The following is a 12,925-nucleotide window of genomic DNA, read 5'->3' on the forward strand; positions in this document are numbered from 1 at the left end:
GCAAAAAAGTGAGATATAATTGTGTGGAGCACATGGGAGAAACCCTTCAAAGCTGATTTCTAATCCATTTTTACCCCACTAAACCACACCATCCCATTCCATCCGGCAGTCTAAGCTCTGACACTGTTAACATGAAAATGTTCGCTGCAATCTGTAACTAGTATTTCTCCAAAACCTCTTCCTATTCATTTTCACTAATTACATTGTGCTGCAATGAGAGCCGATGGTTTAACCTTCTCACTGTTAATGTTTCCTGATTGCCTCAGCCCCATGGGGTGGAAAATGACCTTTTCTGAATTTATTGCAGTATCTAAACCAAACAAAATCACACTAATCACAGTAATGTGTTGGTTTCTGTGAGGGCTGTGACATTCTTTTAATCATGACAAATAACAATAGTGTTACTGTGTAAATGAAAGTGGTATTGTTCGTCTATCTCCATTTGTGTCAATGCCGTGTGATTGACTGGTGAATGGCTTGATGTCAGTTGGGATAGGCTTACCCTTGGACATCAACGGAAAAGGGGTCATTTCAGAATTGGAGGGCATTTTGCCTTCAAAATTCTTGTAAAATAAGTTGTTACTCCTTTGGATTCCTGAAGAAATGATACATATATATATATAGCTCACCCTTGTAGCTATTCTAACATATTGTGTAGTTCAGTGGTTTCTGTAACTTTGAGCATGTTTAAAAGGTTGTAGTGTTGCATAGTGAAGGGTTGTGAGAATGATTAGGGATACAGTTTATACTTAATGATTCATATTTGGTATGCTATGACTATTAAAAAAAAGTTCCCACAGGTAAATGAGATATCAATCCATAATAACGCAAGAATGACATTTAATTTAACAGTTATTTGAGATTAAAATTTGTCATATGGAGACTTGACAAAAGAAAAATAGCATTGCATGGCGTACTCCGTATTGATTAATTCTAACTATTTACAAGCATTCTTTTCCTTTTTAAATTTTGTCTGGGTATGAGCTTTGCACATTTTCACACAAAATGCATTTTTCAGTATTGTTCTTTAGATGATGTATTCATTTGAATTTGAAAGGTGGGAGATTCAATTTGGTCCCAATAGCAGGTTAGAAAATGTGTAGATAACGGACCATGACGATACTGAGTGTAGTACTGTTCAAAGACCTCAACGTAGGACTTTCCATCTTCCCAGAATGCATTTAAGGCAGTGACTTCAAGGTCTGCATGTGCATTTGGTCGGAAAGTCCGGGCTTTCAAGCCAGGCAGAAGAATAGAAAGACAAACTGTCTTGCACCTTTGTCCTGTCAGTTTAGCAGTCAATGATGTAATCACATCGGTCCCTGCCGGTGTTTCAACCATGGGTTTGCCAAGAGGGCTTGAATTTATTCTTTACCTGGAACATAATGACTGTCCAAGGCTCTAAGCAAAGATGGGAAAAGGCACAGACCATTTTCATTTAGCTTGCCAACAGTGTGCTCTCCTTCCATAACGCACCGTCAGAGCCCACTCTTGCGTTGAAATCCCTGATGGAGAATGAGCTTGTCGGTGGAGGTTGTTTTATTTATGGCAGAATACAGGTAGGCGTGGGAGTGTTTCATGCGCACGGGGTCAGAATCCATTGTTGGGGTGACGTGATTCCATGCAGATTAAGTACCTCATATTTACCTTTTACTTTAGATATGAGTTATGAAAGTACAATTGCCAATGGTGTCATTTTTTACGTCTTTCTGTTGATCTATGTATAGTATTATCATTCAGAGTGTCAGTATATGTATTATATCTGGTGCATTTAGACAGATTAAATAATATGCTAGATGAGAATAGAAAATGCAGACAGATGCCATTTTTATATTTTCATAATATGTACTGTCTAAAAGAGTGCAGCAAAGAAATGAAGACAGCTCAGTTTTACAAAGACAACTGTCAATCATTGTAATCTCACTAAATCCTATACTCAGGCATTTAATCTTAACTTCCTTCGAATGAGGAGCCTGAAGTGATTAAATTAGCATAAATTATACGACGCATCTCAATTCATCCCATCCATTTCCATTCGACGTTGATGAAATGATTGATGTAAAACCCAGCTCGTTTTTCCATAAAAAAAGGGGATGATTGCCAACATATTTGAACACAAAAACTGAATTCCACATCTGTATCAACTAGTTAAGACTTCTGCATTCCTAATATGAGCAAGGTTTTTCATACAGTAGAGCAAGTGTGTTCTTGAGCTGCCGTATTTCACCCCTGAGTGCTGTGAAGCGGATATATAATTGGTAAGGGCTCGTGGGTTGCAATCAACCCATTTCCATCAGCATTACAGGGCCATGACAACATCCAGCTGTCCCTGATGTGGCGTCCAGGTCGGCTGTGCTTTCTCACTCAGATGAAAACTTGCCCACACAGTGTCACGTGCTGATTGTGCACGCTCCCACACATGCACAATCAGCAAATGAAATATGGAAATCAGTCAGAAGGAAAGAGATCCGGAATTGTGATTAAACAATTTAGGACTAAACAGCAGGTATACAGGAATCACACAGCATATGTTTGCTTCCGATAAACACGGTTATATTTCTTGCATGTTTGTGACATGTTGCTTTTGCAGTTTTGTACCCATCTTCTTGCCTCCAGCAGTAGTTTCTTATTTTTTTTTTCTATTGTCAACGTGAGTTGAATTGAGGTTCGTCTAAGTCAAGGTTGTACATTTTTCGATATTCATTCATTTTCCGACAATCTTACCCTAACATTTGTTCATTAGTGCCCATTAAGAAGTGTCTCATTTACTTATACAATCTTTTTAGTGGTGTGAAAGTGCATTTGAGAACACTTGGCCGAAATTGAAGATATTTGATAGAGTCTAGGGCTACTTAATAGTTTTTCCCGTGAATATGCTTGACAATTTCCCACAATATGATGCCCCCCCCCCCCCCCCCTCATCTCCCCAAATTGAAAGATGCTGGAAGCATCACACTGTGTTCTTCAGTCAGACTGAGCACATGCTGTACATCATTAAATCAGTGACTCAGGGAAGCGTAACATCTTGAGCATGTTCTTTTTCGTTCTCCCAGCTGCCCCAAGTAATTTACAATATAAAAATACACCTGTTTCATTGCTATTCTAAAAAATATGGGAGCGCAGACGGCATATTCAGTTTTCACTCCTGATTGTTTTTGAAGAAGCAGATTTTAATCCAAACAAAAGTTGTGAGATGTTTACTTGCTGAAATGTAGTGCGATTCATAACATGCCTTTTAATATTGAAGCATAGTGAAGCATTAAGGCATAAGAAATGGTATCAGTTTACCATTAGTGACTGGCAAATATTTCAGGCTCTTGCCCGTAGTCAGCTGGGATAGGCTCCAGCACCTCTGCGGACCTATAAAATATTCATCTATATCCGTACCTGTAAAACATTCAGGATATGTTCCACTATTGATTGATATCCAAATACTGAAAACGTCTGTATTTTATATTGCTCTGAATTAAAGGACATTTACACGTTATATTTCCGTTTGAATTACGAGTTAAGCAGTTGGGCCAGTATGTCTCAAACAGATGGTTCGTTCAAAGCTGGATGCGTCTCCACAGGTTGCCTTTTATTTCAGTGGGAATTATTTGGAATGAGTACCATCTCATATGCCGACAGTCCATAATAAAATAACCCCACATTAATTTTATGCCAATCCTCATAAATCCGATTCATTTATCTTTGCTCCATTCCTTGTGCCTTGCACTTTATGAACGAGAATAATGCTCCAATGGCGCAGTTGGACTGAACATCAATGACAGGCTTCCTCAGTTAAGCATTGGCAGCACTGAAGTGCCGTTTACTTTTACTCTCCTTTGTTAGAAAAGTGGAAAAGGTCAATTTGAAGCCTGTAGACTCAATGTACCTCTTAGAAACAGAGCTTGACTTGTCCACCCGACCATGAATCAGATAAGCTTTACTTACAGTGCAAAACTGTGCACGTCAGACATGTCTCGATGCTACATACGCTTGAATTTTAAGCTCTTTTGGCCAAGGACAGCCTAAAATTACGAATCCATTACACGTCTGTTAGTCAGCTACATTTTCCCACTGTCCTCCTTTCACCTCGTATCTGGCAGCCTGTACTTTGAAGCAAAGATGTATTTAATCACGGCAAAGCCTCATTCGCCGGGGCATTACTGAGCACCATCGCACTGTGCTGTGCATTGTGTGTTGTCTTCATCTCATTTGATTCTCGGCGTCAAAGACGGATTTCCTCGCAGGGCTTGCTCGCAGACATTTGAATTAAAGCTGCAAAACTATTAAAAATGGATGGTCTGACCTATATTTTTCACTGAAATAAATAAATAACTCATGATGCAAATCTTCAGAAGTGGGACAACAGGAAGAGCTAATAGCGGGAGATCTATACCGGTTCTGTCTTACTCGCCCTTGCCTCACCTCATCTCCTCTCTTCATCCTGTCTCACACAACATTGTCCCCTCGTGGCTGTGTTGGAATTGGCCTCTTTTGTAGCAGTTTGCTGGCAATAGTGACTCACCTCTATTTGCACTCAGGGCAGCACAAAAAAATGACTCCCCTTCCATGCTGTAATGTCACGTTGGACTATGTGTCCTTATTACACACTACCTGAATCAGGAAGGTTATGGCTTAGGATGTGTTTTCGTAGTTTGGTTTTTGCTGTTGTTACTAAAACTACTGATTTTTCCCCATTTTTTTCTCTAATATATTCATGAATTGCATGTACCACTACTAATATCAAATGTGTTTCTGATCAATATTTTAATTGTGAAATGTATACATTTGTATCGATCTGTGCAGGCATATGTCTTGGACAACCTTACCATCTGCTGTTGACTGAAACCAGCGTCATTCTGCCTGGATGTTGCATCGGAACGTCACATGAACAAACCCGGAAAACAGGTCAGCAGACACACTACATCTTGGGGGGTTATTTATTCAAAATATATCAACTCAGCCTTATTTTTTATTCCACTTCTAGAAGCATCATAACTTTTTCCTCCTCTCTTGCCAATTCAGGCAGTTTTAAAACATATGACAAAAACCTGTTTTTAAAAACTCCAAACTCACCTTTAATTAACATTAGAACCATTCCATAAAAAACAACCCATACTTACATCATCCTTTTTTTTAACTATTAATGACCCAAAATTCTGTAAAATAAAAATACACAAATAAGGTCCCCCATGATTATTTTCCCATTTATCACAGTTTTACCCTTGACCAAGGTCTTCTTCACTCCACTGAGTGTAGTTAAAAGTGATGCGCCCTTCACCTTCCATTTTGTTACAGCACCTTTTTCTAAGCCTTTGCTCATTTCCTCTGCCACTCTGAATTGTCCCTCTGGATTACCTCTTCCCTTCACTATTCACACAATGTCAGGGAGCATGGCAGTGAGAATAAAAGCCACTGGTATATCTTGCTACATGATTGACTGTGGTTGCCTCACTGAATTAGCCACCCTGATTGGGTGAAATACATTTCAACCCTTTCCTGCAACCCAATTTTTTGTTCCTTCTTTTTAGAAATATTTTATTGCTGCAATTATATATGACAGGGGTCTCTAATGTGTGGCCCAGGCTTGATTGTGGTCAAAGCGGCAATATTTAGCGGCCCCCAAATGACATCTATTAGTATTTAGTAGTATTAATGTGCCCCGCATGTGTTTTGCAATAAGAAATGGAATTAAAAATGAAGAAAAAACACAAACTCATTTAAATTAACATAATTGATCAATTAAGAATCTATTTAAAGGGGAACAGAATCAATTTTTTTTTTTTAAATAACTGATAATAGTTTTTCAAGAATGCAAATTAATAAAGCTGGGGAGTAAAAAAAAATCTTAATAAAATCAAATAAAAATTATGAAGCTGTCATTGGAGATGTACAAACTTCACTTCTTTTAGTGGCGAAAGCAAGCATTGACATAATTTATCATTACGTTGTTGATTTGAAAAGGTCATCTTGTTATCTCATACATGACCACATGTGGCGTCACTTTTTTGGCCTGAAATCTGTTTATAGACCACAGCTGTAAGACTCACTGTCATAATGGAACGGGAGAGTAACCTTTTACCTCATATTTTTCTGCAAAGGCCATCTTGTATGTGTTTAGCTCCCATCTCTTCATTGCATGAGAGTGTGTGTATGTGTGTGTATGTTGAGGCAAGACTGCTGGCTGCTTTTGTGAAGCAGAAGAGTGTATCCATGCTGAAATGGCTAATTAAGAAGTACAGTGTACAACCTCATATGATGCACCAACAACATGTTACCACTGCAGGTTTTAAACCCCGAATGTAGCTTCTCGCGCCATATTGCCGATTGTAAAGCCAGTGAGAATTTCACGAGTAGAGTATTATCCTCCTTTTTGGCCCCGTGTGTGCATTGTACTCTCGACCCCGCGGGACTTCTCCCACCCTCTGTCGGCACCTCTACTGATGGCACAAGCTTGGCATCAAAGGCCCATTAAAAAGAGCTTCTTCTAAATGAACTTGACAGCAAAGCCAAGGCGTGTTGATGTGGGTGGACATGCAAATCAATATTTCACATCATCAGCAGCCGCTGGTTGGCGGAGCGTAGAGGCACAGTCAATGTCGCGTGTGATTTGGACCACATGAGAAACCAGGTTTCACTTTTCTTAGTCGTACTGCAGCGGATGGGAATGTGTGTTTATGTTCCCCCATTCATGTCGGGGAATGTTGCTGACTCTGTTTAGAAAAGAAAAGGATCACTGTAAAGTGAAGCAGATGGAGGGCATATGGAATTGTATCACGTTGGGGTTTACAAACGTATCCGGTAATGTGTCACAACACTTGTGTTGTGTTGATGCCGCTCCGCATGCCCGTGAACGGTAAACATGTCATTCAGCTGTAAATTACGCTTCACACAAGGTCACCTTGGTTAGACAGGGGGGGGAAAAAACATGAGCTGAGGATGTAATTCATCTCAAGGTGGAGCAGGCATTGACTATAATACATCAAGTTCATCAAATCACACAAAATGGTAAATGTTGATTTGGTATACTTAGTAAAACGCAATATGTTATGCTGTTCCTATTTTCCTTTTGACAGCCATTTTTTGCAGATATTTGAAAGACAATTGGCAAAGTAATCACATTTTGTTTTGTTGAAATTTGAGGAACTACTCGATGGAGCAGTGGTTATTTTCCCTGAATTCAGTGCAGTGGTTTTGGGATCGATTCCTAATCCGTGTTGGCGTGATTGTGTAAGCTGCATTTTTCCCAAAGTCAGCATGTATAGACTCCTGCAAACCTTCAAGTGAAAGTTTCTGAGGTGAGAGTTTATTCCTGAATCATTTCCAAACCAACCAATCCCACCTTTTGCCCTATTCCATATTTTGCTTCAACGTAGATATTTCAGAAAATGCAAAATGCTTGGTGTAGCATTGTAAAATCTCCATCCTTGAATGACTTTCAACTCCACATCATGCTCCCTCAAGGAGACATGCCTTAGCATAATACAGAGAGCTTAGAAGTCATTGATATGTGCTCTCTCAGCTCTGACAAGCCCACCCTTCCAGGCAAGGAGTCCCCCTTCCCCCTACGTATCGGCTTATTGCCAGAATGTTTCCAAGTCTTTGCCATGGCAGCTTTGGCACAGTTGACCGTTAACTCCGTTTCAGTCACACTTGCCCTCCATCCCCCAGACATACTGTTCAGGAACAGCTCATACCAACACCAAACATTGTAACTGGGAGCCATACTACATTGATGAAAGAAATGTGCAGTTTACATATTTTTACCCCATTAAACCGCCACGGTAGAGTATCTTGCAATATGTTTTTGTGCACGGCTGCTTTGCCAGATATGAGCATAGTCAGGCAAGGTCAAATCCGTCCCCACAGTCCCCAGCTGGCACTCTTCTATTCAAAGGGGAGCTTGCAACTTGAAGATGTTTTCATGCTGGATGCACAATTTCTCCAGCGTTTTCGCTTCTGTCCATTTGCATCACTGACAGTCGACGTGAATGACATGAACAGCAAAATATCTTTTTTTTTTCTTGGATAGTTTGCATGAATGCTTAATTTCATGCGAGATCAAACCTGTATTTCAACATTTATTTAAATAGATTTATCTCTCTTTACTAATTCCTTGCATGCCTTTGGCAGTGGGTGTGAAAGTGTGTAAACTTTATAATACCAAAGAAAAAGAACTCTCTCATTATTTGTTTGATGTGGGATATTAAAGACACATTTACAAGTGGTTCTAATTACTGGAATATACATTCATTTGTTTTCCTCTTATTTAAAACATGCAAACTATGCATAAATAGGTCGGAACCCAACAGGGAGTCAAAACTCTAAAGTTCTAGAGTAAATCACACAAATATAATATCAATTATATAGTATATTTACATAGCAACGACATGTAAATCAAATCACAAGACATAATTCATCACACTCATTTAGTCATGTTCCATGCATGAAACATTACCACAAAATAGCAGCATTACCTGCTGCCAAAAATGAAATAAAGGCAAAGCTTCCACGTAGACATAATGCAGAATTCAAAACAATCACTAAAAAAGTGACAACCCAACAGTAACAGGTGAATCATCTTCATGCAAGAGTGAAAAATGAGGCTAATTCTATGAGAAGATGAAGACCCTGTCACCTAAAGGTGATATATGATATGCACATTAATAAGCATTGTTGGACCACACAGTGAAGAAGAGAGAAAGACTAAAGCTAAAAATGCAATACCGCATACAAATACTGAAATTAACCAAGGCTAAATTTAGATCTGCCACTGACCTTTTAAAAATAAATGCTTTTTAAATAATCCCGGATTACCAATATACAGCATTATACCAATTTATTTAATTTTTTTTTTACAGATTACAACAAGCTCACATGCTGTTTTCCCACATCCGACATTGACAATAATCTGTCATAATAAACCCTTTTAGTCCTGTTTTTAAATGTCTTTTACTAAAGAAAGCCAAGCAAGAGATTTAGGAATGCTGTAGGGAACGTGTGCCCGTTTTATGCCTTCCATTACATAAGGCCAGCGGCAGGTTTTCTTTCTTGCAAATGCATCCTTACACCTGATGAATGACCTGGTTTGGTTTATCTCATGAGACATCAACGCGCATGAAGATGCATGAAACGTCAGGCCTCTGTTTCTCTGTTTCCCCTCTTCAACCAACCGCCTGTCATGGACTCAATCCCGTCTTTAGATGTGCCTTCCCTGGGGCATAAATCAGAGAAGATGTGATGTGTCAACCTTCCTTCCCCTTTTTTTCCAAAAGTATCATCCTTCCATCCTAATATTTTGCCATCCCGTCCCTTTTTTTTTAATTTCCTCCTGCTGAGTTTAGCTCTGGTTTTCTTCCTTTCCACTCGCCGACTTTGTTCACGCCTCTCTTTCTTTTATCTCGACCACCCCCCCTCGAGCTCCCACGCCTCTCTCACACTCATGTCTCCGTAGCGTAGCATCATCTCGGTAGCTAAGGGACGCCCGTGATTAGGACAGAAGAGAAACCGGCTGTACGAAACGAGGCAGACTCAGAACTGGGTCATCATTGTTTCTCCGTGAGACTCTGCAGATGAAAAGCTTGAAGAGGAACGCAGTAAACGATGCACGACGCCGTGGTGTCAGAGCGAGACATTTCTGGGTTGGCAAAAAAGAAAAAGAAAAAAATTCAGACAAACGACTCAGTGCTGAAACATGAAATTCAATGTAATGGGAGCTGAATAAAACATGCTGCTAACCCCATTCCTCATCCCTCAACCCCTCAATGTAATAATTACCCATTAGTCTACTTGGGCTACATGATAGTTTCGGGGACAAGAAGTACGGTCGAGATGACACAAGGCCGAATATTCATTGTCTGTCAGACAAGTAACAATATTTTGGACCTGAGAGGCTTTTTTTCCTCCTCCCACTTTCTCCAATTCTTGGTTCCTAGTGTCCTCTTCAGCCTTCTCTCTCAAGACATCGCAGCCCTTTAGCAGGCACTTTTGACAGGGTCTGTCCCCCTGGTCTACCACTCAACAGTCATCATGTGCACCATTTCCTCCTGGTTCTCTCCTGTATCCTTCTTCCATCTACTTGTCACAGTACCTTCCGCTACTTTAATCTTAGGTATACATACAAAATGTCTGATATTTTTTACATGGACTATAACCTGCCTCACATGTCACAGTCCTAAAATTATGACAAAACCATGCACCAATCAGCAGGGCACATTTTTCAACAGTACATTTGTATCAAACAGTTTAATATTTTCACAAGGGGCATTTTTTTCGGCTGAATGTGCGTAAATTGTTTCTCCAAAGTCATTTACTACAACACAAGATAAAAGGAAAAGCCGTAAAAACAATTTACTCATTGGAAAAGGTGAGAATTAGGTTCTCTTTTTTGTTTTTATTTCTTCTTGAGTGCTGTTTATAGGCACTTATCGAGGAAGATATCTACATGTTTTTTTCCCTAATTCCATTTAAGGGGAGTCACTGAAAATAAGTATACCGAGTCCTTTACTGCCATCTAGTGTGTTAAAAGACATTTGGAAGAAGAAAAACCTGGTGTTTTTATCTTATAATTTGACATTACTTACTTATAACATCCATTTCCCCTCATTATTTTTAATTTAACATTCCAATTTCTCATTTTGCTTTAATTAAACCATTTAAATAGATTCATACACTGGCAATTATGTTCTCCACTTTTCAGCAAAGATGAATAATGCATTGTTCTGACCTTTTTCATTCATTGTCTGTGGGCCAGGAAATGTTCTTCACATATTTATCTGGTGCACAGCACACCTTATACTTAATCCTGAGAGCCTTTTCATTAGCCTTTTATCTGTGTAGCGTATATAGAGTCTTAACAAGTGCAGTAAAATTCCTGGTTCTCGCCTACATGCTGTACATTCATTTAAAAACGATTAAACCTTTATTAACCTCACACAACATCGTTCAGTCATGTTCCACAATCGTTACATTGTCTCTGCAACTTAATATAATCAGAAACTCATTTGTGTACATTTTTATACGCTTTCAATCTTAACTGTCGTTTTCAGCTGCTCCAAAACATACACGTTGTGCAGAAAAATAGCAGAGGTAGATTTCCTTATCCAAATTATATTCTCCCCCTTCAAACCTTTCTGCACAAAAACCTGTTTTAAACCACGTCAACAGATTTGACCACTGTATCTAATCATTAAATATAACAATGTGAGGAGAATTGATGATATTTCCTATTCTGGTTGTTGTTTTCCCATAGAATCACTGTGAAAACCAGGTGTGACTGAAAATAATACATCTAAATTAGACTCCAGAATGAACCCTATGAGAGACGTTATGGATGTGTGGAATTGCATTTTAATTCGGTTTGCCTTTGGGTGGCAGTACATCCTCATTTTTGTGGATGAGCAGCATGCAGTAATTGTCAAGGAGTGACAGAGGTCAGCAAAATGCGCATTAGGGCAACATGCGACTATTTCCTGGGACCTTCTCAAGGACCAAGTTCAGCTACTGAAAGTGAAATTTATCAGAATACATAAGCCCCACTTTCTCCACAAGCAAAATACAATATATAAATAAAAACAATTGGATTTGACAATAACTTTCCCTATCCACTCTATCCCCAGATTATTAGTAAAGGCAGATTTTAAACCTATGGTTAACTTTTTACATATTTTAGTCAACTGATTCCTGATACCAACTAGGTTACACGATAGACTAGTTGAGTTTATATAAATAAACAACCACTCACAATCAGTGTAAATATGCAGTTACATCATTTTTTTTTATTGACGTGGTTAAAACTACAATTTAAAACCAACCATATATTGTAATTCAGGAATGAGGGTTTTTTTTTCAGCTTTTAGTGAACAGCAGTTCCCTTCCTTCACATCAAACCTATATGCTTTTTTATTAGATCGTGTGGGATTTGGGCAGGAAACCAACGCTAATACCGCCTCTTCCACTTCAAACAGATGTTAGGTACCCTGAAATGTCAAGCGGGGGGGCCAATTGAAGGTGGTGCAAGAGAAATGCAGCCGTTGTGCGCTTATCGGAGTGCGCTGGATGTTGTTGCCCAGCCTCTTAAGGCAAACCAGATGTAATCCAGGTTGTGCAGTGCCACTACGTGTTAGGCACAGCCTGGGTCAACTAGAGGCGCTTCAGCTGTAGGCTGATGTTCATTGAAATGTGCTACAGATGTTTTTGACTAATATACTGTACAAGGTCTTATGGCTCATCTTCCGGACTCGTGAATGGTAGCGGGAGTGTTACATCCTGACGGTTTTCTGGTTTATGTTCCTCACCATGGCTTTCTTCTTTTGCCAGCAACAGTGTTTATAGGATTGTGTCTCATTTTCCCTAGTATTAATTTATTTCCAGAAAGGGTGCCATGACACGTCGTCTCCTCTGACCTGAGTGTTGCTGTACTTTTCGGAGCTTCATCAGAACATGCCTTGTTTATGTTGTTTGGACTTATTGGCTGTCATTGGTGGTGATAATTGCCAATTGGAAGGCCTCAGTTCAAATGGGTTGTGGGTCTAGTAATGACAAACTAGTGTAAATTCACAGCAGGATTTTAAAAAAAGCTACATGATTGAATATCTCTTTGTCAATGGCTCTGAAAGAGTTAACCTATGAGCACTATGAACTTTTTTTTAACGTCTTGGCGATGTCTTGTTGTGCAGTTTTGAATAACGTCTCAGCTAAGACTTCCTGAGGTATGACATTATCTGTGTCAGTTTACAAGTTGTGGCTTGGTCAACTTTATTTTCCCATGTATGTGCCAAACTTTTTTTCCGATTTGCCAGAGTCATATTTTTCCCTCTTTGTGAATGTTTTATTTTTTTGGCAAGCAGAATCTCCCACCCAAATGACATTGAGCTCCATTTCATTTTATTACCAAATTATATGACAACGCCGAATGACCATTGACCTTTCCGGTCTG

General features: G+C 39.3%; 1 long non-coding RNA gene across 1 annotated transcript in view; it reads left to right on the forward strand.

Annotated features, from left to right (window-relative positions):
- The window catches only part of LOC144205523 (uncharacterized), a 118,825-nt gene that overhangs the window by 46,871 nt on the left and 59,029 nt on the right, over window positions 1-12,925 (forward strand). Inside the window, exon 6 of the long non-coding RNA XR_013328115.1 lies at window positions 4,795-4,896. This is a non-coding gene — a long non-coding RNA (uncharacterized LOC144205523). The remainder of the gene's footprint in view (window positions 1-4,794; window positions 4,897-12,925) is intronic.

The sequence above is a fragment of the Stigmatopora nigra genome, chromosome 12 (genome assembly GCF_051989575.1).
Source record: "Stigmatopora nigra isolate UIUO_SnigA chromosome 12, RoL_Snig_1.1, whole genome shotgun sequence".
Classification (NCBI taxonomy): Eukaryota; Metazoa; Chordata; class Actinopteri; order Syngnathiformes; family Syngnathidae; genus Stigmatopora; species Stigmatopora nigra.